General features: G+C 43.0%; 2 long non-coding RNA genes across 2 annotated transcripts; one reads left to right on the forward strand and one right to left on the reverse strand.

The window, feature by feature from the left end:
* Positions 1-272: 272 nt before the first annotated feature.
* On the reverse strand, positions 273-830 carry LOC144820003 (uncharacterized). Its single transcript, XR_013607665.1, has 3 exons — positions 621-830; positions 433-520; positions 273-345 (listed from the first exon to the last, which is right to left on the reverse strand). It is a non-coding gene; the product is annotated as an uncharacterized LOC144820003 (long non-coding RNA).
* A 597-nt stretch (positions 831-1,427) lies between these two features.
* Positions 1,428-2,585, forward strand: LOC144820004 (uncharacterized). Its single transcript, XR_013607666.1, has 5 exons — positions 1,428-1,500; positions 1,601-1,688; positions 1,776-1,847; positions 1,949-1,998; positions 2,095-2,585. It is a non-coding gene; the product is annotated as an uncharacterized LOC144820004 (long non-coding RNA).
* Positions 2,586-8,151: the final 5,566 nt, after the last annotated feature.

Genomic DNA, 8,151 nt, shown 5'->3' on the forward strand with positions numbered 1-8,151 from the left:
AGGATTCTCATCAGGGCCAATAAGCTCTGTGGGGAAGAGGAGAAACAAAAGTCTAGTATCAAAGGTCAAAAAACAAGAATCCAACAGGGTACTACAACACCAGGGTACTCAAACCAGCTTACCAAAAGAGTCCTTCAGTCAAAGGTGAAATTCAATCAGTAAAGTTTTTCGCCTGAACAGGAAAAGAAAAGAAAAAGAAGAGAAAGAATGTTTATGTATTTTCAATCAATGAACTATAAGTCTAGACGAGGCAAGGTCGGGCGGAGGTCTTACCTAAAGCAGCGGGCAATGAAGGATATAGGTGTTTATCATTTATGTTGAACGGTATAAATCTTGTCCCGGGACCTGAAAATCCAGACGTGGCAAAAGTAAGTGCCTGTGTAATCAATGTGTATGGCTGCTCTAACAGTAACAATAACGTAGATCTCTTACCGGAATTGATCCCGTCACTGATGGACAAATGGAGTCTGCAGTTGGAGCGTTGTAAGCGGCGCTGTCCTTAACGGCCGTAAGCTTTACCCTAAGTTGGAAATATGAATGGAAGATTACGATCGTCCCTCCATGGGTAGAAATCAAGACAAAGAACCGATCAAGGGGACGTTTCTAAAGGAAACGCTTACCGGAGTCGGGGAAGCGTCTAGCAGCGGGAGTAAATCCCCATGTTGGATGCAACGCATACAGGAATGGGAAGGATCATGGGTGAAGTAGTTCCGAGCCTGCTCGGAACAGAGAACGGCACGCATGTGCAGACCTTAGCGCAAGTATCATGGGGGATGTGGTCTCCGGTTTCAGTAAACAAATGAGTCTTAAAGCAGACTCGAGGCATCATAAGATAAATGGGTCCCAGGAACCTGCAAGGTTGACAGTTGTATTTAACACTACAAAGATCATGGGATTAATGAAGTTCAAGAAAAAACGTGTGGTGGAAACATCGAAATGTGGGTGGTTTAGGCTTAAAGCATGATTGCTTCTGAAGAAATGTAATAGCACTTGTGTAAGGACTCAATGAATTATCTGAGATTTACAAATTGTAATTGGTCCTTTACCTAAGTATTTAGGCCAATTTATTTCTGTCATTACAGAATTGAGCATTGTTGTAGCGAATGTCGCGCACCCTTCAGTCTTTAATATTCTCCTTACATTTCTTCAGAAGCAATCATGCTTTAAGCCTAAACCACCCACATTTCGATGTTTCCACCACACGTTTTTTCTTTAACTTCATTAATCCCATGATCTTTGTAGTGTTAAATACAACTGTCGACCTTGCAGCTTCCTGGGACCCATTTATCTTAGGATGCCTCGAGTCTGCTTTAAGACTCATTTATTTACTGAAACCGGAGACCACATCCCCCATGATACTTGCGCTAAGGTCTGCGCATGCGTGCCGTTCTCTGTTCCGAGTAGGCTCGGAACTACTTCACCCGTGATCCTTCGCCTTCCTGTATGCGTTGCATCCAACATGGAGATTTACTCCCGCTGCTAGACGCTTCCCCGACTCCGGTAAGCGTTTCCTTTAGAAACGTCCCCTTGATCGGTTCTTTGTCTTGATTTCTACCCATGGAGGGACGATCGTAATCTTCCATTCATATTTCCAACTTAGGGTAAAGCTTACGGCCGTTAAGGACAACGCCGCTTACAACGCTCCAACTGCAGACTCCGTTTGTCCATCAGTGACGGGATCAATTACGGTAAGAGATCTACGTTATTGTTACTGTTAGAGCAGCCATACACATTGATTAAACAGGCACTTACTTTTGCCACGTCTGGCTTTTCAGGTCCCGGGACAAGATTTATACCGTTCAACATAAATGATAAACACCTATATCCTTCATTGCCCGCTGCTTTAGGTAAGACCTCCGCCCGACCTTGCCTCGTCTAGACTTATGGTTCATTGATTGAAAATACACAAACATTCTTTCTCTTCGTTTTCTTTTCTTCACCTGTTCAGGCGAAAAACTTTACTGATTGAATTTCACCTTTGACTGAAGGACTCTTTTGGTAAGCTGGTTTGAGTACCCTGGTGTTGTAGTACCCTGTTGGATTCTTGTTTTTTGACCTTTGATACTAGAATTTTGTTTCTTCTCTTCCCCACAGAGCTTATTGGCCCTGATGAGAATCCTGTCAACCGTGAGGATTTGAAACGCGTAGGCCTTTGTTGTGGTCTGCTGTCTAGGTCTTGGTGTTAATTGGAATTAGTGCATCTTGACTCTTTTGTACACTTCAACTGTATTAATTGAGATGTGAACTACACTATAGAAAATTCTGTATCAAAGTGTACTGTTGTGAATTTTATAATTAGTCACTTAGAATACAGCAGTCTTAGTTCTCACCCCACTGGTTTACATTTTTCCTCAGTGGGTGTTGGGCATCTTTGTTGGATTGTTTGAATGCGAGAGGTATGACTGTGAGATGTGTGAAAATTATGAATGATTGTTTGCTTGAGGTGTTTTATTCCACCTTAGTGTCTTTCTTTAGATTGTTTCCTTCTATTTAGCGTTGTCTTTTTGAACCCCTTGATTAATTTAAAAAGTGTGTTCAAACAAAACTCTTTCAAATAAATTGCTATTCAGTAGCATACAAATGTATTGGACTGTGGTCTTTACATTCGGTATTTATTTGGTGAATCAATTATCAGTACTGGCATTTTCCTTTTGTTATATAGTAATTGGCTCAGCCTTACTGATTAGAGCCGGCCCTAATTGTTAACAGCTACATAGAAATGTAGCACAGAGAGGCTGTCTTTATGATGGGTCCAGAATCCAGTTTGGTCTGAATCAGGATTACAATTTATGCAAAAACAGTACACAGACATTAGGTTTCATAGTATATATTTAGTCAAACTGAAATTGTGTGCAGGAAAAATCACACTACTCAGAGTTTGATAGCTCGGAATGGGAGAAACATGATATTGCTATATCATCCTCACCCGCACTCCGTGCCCCCTTTCAGACCACAGAATTTTCTGATGAGGTGCCAATATATACCAGAAGAAAATGTAAACTCATGGTATCGGTAATTGCAGGGGCGGTATTACCACCCGGATTTGTTACTGCCACTCAGAATGAGCCCCACAGACTGCTTATTGAAAATGGTCTGGGATTAGTCTAGGAAAACAAGGTTCAGAGCATCTATGTGGGATATAATCGCCTATCCCAGAATGGAGTCAAGAGAAGTTTGGGCGGGTTGACTTGGACAGTCAGGGGCTGATGGTCTGTTTCAGCAATGTGAATTATTAAAGCAGGAAGAAACCCGAGCAATGCACTTCAAAGGCATCCTTAATCAAAACTCCAACCTTTACTCAAACTGCACATGCTGCACCATTGGCCTCCATGCAGGGTTTGTGACCCTTCAGTTTCTACTCAGCATGTCTGCCTGTTAGAAAATACTCAAACCATAAGGCATTACGACCCTACACACTTTGTGCAAACTTCTGTTTGGTTTTTTTCTTTTGAAAGAGGTAACACTCCGAGAACAATGCTAAGCTGTGCTGACGGTTTTCCTGGAAGAACCGAGTCATGAAAGTCAGCCACCACCACCCCCGTCTTTCAGCTCACCGTGCTTGGGAATTTTCCTTTTCATCACTGGAGGGACGGTGACCCGGAAGCAGACTCATGTGTACTAATCATGACTTAGGAATATGCAACAGCACAATAAAAACTGTGACTCGAACCACGAAACCGCAACAGTTGGTGACTTAAACTGATTACCTAAATGTCAAACTGGGTCAATACGTTGATTGCAGTCATTTGTAAAACCATTAGTTGGTAACTAAGTAACAAAAGGGAATTGCACAAAATGCACTATTCCACCACATAAAATTGTCGGCAGCTGGAAAATAGCCCTCGGCACATACGGCGGCACTGTTATATTCAAAATGACACTGCCAGTTAAAACAAACACTTGGAATGCAATAGGACTCGCATTTATGTGAGGCCTATTGCATTGAAAACAGGAGTGCGGGTGGAGGGCAGGGAGTGAGAGCGCACGAACAACGAGAACACACGGACTGAAGGAGGGGGCGGTGGGGAGAAGGCACGGGAATAAAATAGTTACCGTGCAACACTTGAAGTAAAGGGGCCAGTAGCCTTGGAAGGATACAAATGATGACATGTTCGTCATGAGGAGGGACTAACAAGTCTGAAACCAATTGGAAGGCAACATTTAGGGTCTACGCTAATAAAAAAGATGGGCAATGCTAGGCTCGACCTAAAAAGCAGAAGGTACTAAAAGGGAAGACCAAGCCCGCATTGAGAGGTTTGCCCTGCTTCCTGCTCTTGAGTAATGTGGTACCACAGGAATGGCGTTCAAAAGAAAAATGAGCCTCACATGAAGCTGCATTGCCAAGCATCCACTTGACTGCATTAACCATCTGGGGTGTCTGAGGAAGAGGAAATAGCACTCACCATAGATTGAGAGTGCTGTTAGGGTGCACTGCAGTGGGGGAGCAGGCTCCAGCTCTTCTATTTCATTATGAGAATAGACAAATGTCTTTCAATAGGCCAGACAACCCAGGCTAGTACAATCCACAATTGAGCGTATCTGTCCTCGCGGCAACAGTGTCCATTTCCAACATAGCCGCCACACATGCACATTACATTACCTAGAGCCTTATCTGCCCTCATGATCTACAGGCAACACGATACAGTAATTGTTTGTTGGCAATGTCTGAACCATTGCCAAAGCTTTGTAAGCTCTTTTTTTAGGGTGACCATGAGTGAAGAAATCAACACTCCTCTTGCCACCACGCCTCATACAGCACAATGCTGGGCAAAAATAGGGGCTGGAGCATGTGGGTGGAAGTATTATTTTTAATGGTAAGTAAAAGCAGTTAAAGCCATCTATAGGGAAAGATTAAAAAACAAAGTTCTGAGTACAACTTCCCACCTTCAAACATTACAGACTTGACGCACTTACTGCTAAATGAGAATTGATGTAGTGTACATTCACGTGTACATTGATGTGCCTTTAACATGTGCATGCCTGATCCCTAATTATAGGAGATCCCACCATTTTAGGGGCCTTTATACAATGGCCACTGCTATATTGTGCCTCTTTCTCGTTATCAACCCACCGCACATTACTGAGTTCAGAGGTTCTCTTGAGTGTGCATTTGTGATCCCATAAAATAATAAATGTGAGGACAATGTTGCCGCTTTCATCCGTTTCAGAATTCAAACAATGACTAAGAAGACAATGGATGCCTTTTAAGAAGCCTTAAATAGCCTTACTTCCAAAATATTGTTTTACTTGGATCTCATTATTGTCTCCATTGCATATATAAGGAGCAGTGGAAGAGCTTAAGTCGTGGATAAATAACTGTAGGCTTAGAACATTTAATTCAATGTCTTTCTCGAAAAGTACACAGGCTATGAGATGTCATTAGATTGATAGCTACTTTTATATCAGTGAATGATGCATTACAATTGCTTCTACAAATAGGTTGCAGTGATTAAATACGTTTAATTTCCCCAGTTTCTTGGAAATCGTCAGTAAGTACATAATGTCCTTAGACTTGAAACTTTGTCACGTTTTCAAATATGTTTATATTTAGTTTTCTATGTTCCCATGCAACTATCTTAAGTTAATTAGGCTGCCAACTGGAAAGTATAAACTGAAAAAACAATGTTAATCCTACTTTATTTTCTCAGTGCTGATACAGACCCGAGAAAGTACATATCAAATATTTATTTTTGGCTATTTCTGAAGTTTTCATGGATTCCAAATTTAAAAATAGAGCGTCACTGCTAATAAAACACATATACTGATTCTACGCCGGCGTTTTCAAATTATTTTGCAGTGCTTACAAAACATAGTTTCGAGTTTGCCAATCTTATAATGTTTTTCTAGGCGTGTGAATAGAAAACCACAGTCTCCTGGACGACAATAATACACAGTCATCTCAAGGACAAAATGACACAATATTTAGTGTACAGCAGTAAATAAATAATTCTGAGTGCATACATAGTTATTCAATTGCCTCATAATGATGTCACAGCTCATGGATTAGGATATAATTGCTAAATTGTGACATCCTCACATTGTCGCATCACTTCCATGAGCAGACAAATATCACTTTCTAACCCATTTAGAAAACAACTTTTACCTCAGAGCCTCTCTGTTCCCAGGGTTGGATTGGCCTAGAGGTCAATCTGGCAGTGCCCGAAGAGCTAGTCTCACTGAACCGTGTATGGGCAGATTTCTGTGGGCATGGCTTGGCATGGCTTGGCAGTTCGGGCTGGACTGTTCCCATAAGGCACAGGGTCAGACTGATTTGCATATAGCCATGTCTGAACTGGGGTGGCTGAGTGAACTAAAGAATGGTGATGGATTAAACCCAGATCATTTGACTGGGGGTGAGTGTTTGATTTATTCAAGTGCTCCGTCCATCATCCTCTTTTGTATCGCTTTGTTCGCCCTAAGTGTGGCAGGCTATGCTCAGACGTGAGTCCCTTGTTCACTTGGCCACTGGATTCAAGATAGCCTGGCTGATGAGGATTATGAATCCGAAACCGGTCCCAGGATGCTTGTTTCCGGTCCAGGGAAGACATGGCTTGGCAGTTCAGGCTGGACTGTTTCCATAAGGCATAGGGTCAGACTGATTTGCATATAGCCATGTCTGAACTGGGGTGGCTGAGTGAACTAAAGAATGGTGATGGATTAAACCCAGATCATTTGACTGGGGGTGAGTGTTTGATATATTCAAGCGCTCCGTCCATCATCCTCTTTTGTATTGCTCCACTAACAAGGTGGCCCAAGTATACCACAGTTCCCTGCCCTATCTGGCATTTGGATGCCTTGATAGGCTGGACTGCAGTTTGTAGGGCTTTTAAAACCTTCCCCAGGTGGATCAGGTGAGCTAAAGACAGCAATATCACCTAGATATGCTGCACCAAAGGACTCCAATCCAGCAAGGACTTGATTCATTAACCTTTGAAAAGTGGCAGGGGCATTCTTGAAACCAAATGGCATAGCAGTGAACTGATAATGCCCATCAGGTGTGGAGAGTGCTATCTTTTCTTTTACTCATGGTTCCATGTTAATCTGCCAGTACCCTGCAGCTAAGTCAAAGGTACTTAGAAATTTGGCTGCACCCAATTTATCTATCAGATCATCTGCTCTTGGGATAGGGTGAGCATCTGTCTTGGTGACAGAGCTGAGTCCTCTATAGTCCACACAAAACCTCAATTCTCTCTTTCCACCATGGGGATGAGGTTTGGGGACTAGAAACACAGGGCTGGCCCAGGGTCTCTCAGAGGGTTCAATAACCCCTAGCGCCAGCATCTTGCTGACTTCAGCTCTGATGCATTCCTTGACTTGGTCAGACTGTCAATAGATTTTGTTCTTGAAAGGAGCACTGTCACCAGTGTCCACATCATGGGTACATACAGCAGTTTGACCAGGGGTCAAGGAAAAGAGCTTAGCATACTGCTGCAAGACTTGCTTGCAGTCCGTCTGCTGTTGGGCAGTGAAGGTGTCTGAAAAGACAACTCCATCCACTGGCCCATCTGTGGGGCTGTATGAGAGAGGGTCAGGGAGAGGTTCACTCTCTGTACCCTGATCCTCATCAGTCACCATCAGCATGGTTTTGTCAGCCCTGTCATGAAAAAGCTTAAGGCGGTTCACATGAATCACCCTTTTGGGTGTCCTGCTTGTGCCCAGGTCAACCAAGTAAGTTACCTCACTTTTCTTTTCTAAGACGGTATAAGGGCCACTCCATTTGTCCTGGAGAGCCCTTGGTGCCAATGGCTCAAAAACTCACATCTTTTGCCCTGGTTGAAATTCTACCAGTGCAGCTTTTTGGTAATATCAAGCTCCTGGCTGGCCTTAAGATTTTTGGAAGCTTTTTCCATGCCATTCTGGACCTTAGGCCTAGTACATAGTCCACAATGTATTTTTGGGTTCTTGGAGAGGCTTCTCCCAAACATCTTTTACAAGACAGAGTGGTCCCCTAACAGGATGGCCAAACAGAAGTTCAAAGGGGGAAATGCTCTACTACCTTCTGAGGCCCCTCACTGTAGGTGAAAAACAAGCATGGTAAGAGGACATTCCATCTCCATTTGAGTTTCTTCAGGGAGCCCCATAATCATGCCATTCAATGTCTTGTTAAACCTCTCAACAAGACCATTGGTTTGTGGGTGATAGGGTGTTGTA

The sequence above is a fragment of the Lissotriton helveticus genome, chromosome 2_1 (assembly GCF_964261635.1).
Source record: "Lissotriton helveticus chromosome 2_1, aLisHel1.1, whole genome shotgun sequence".
NCBI lineage: Eukaryota > Metazoa > Chordata > Amphibia > Caudata > Salamandridae > Lissotriton > Lissotriton helveticus.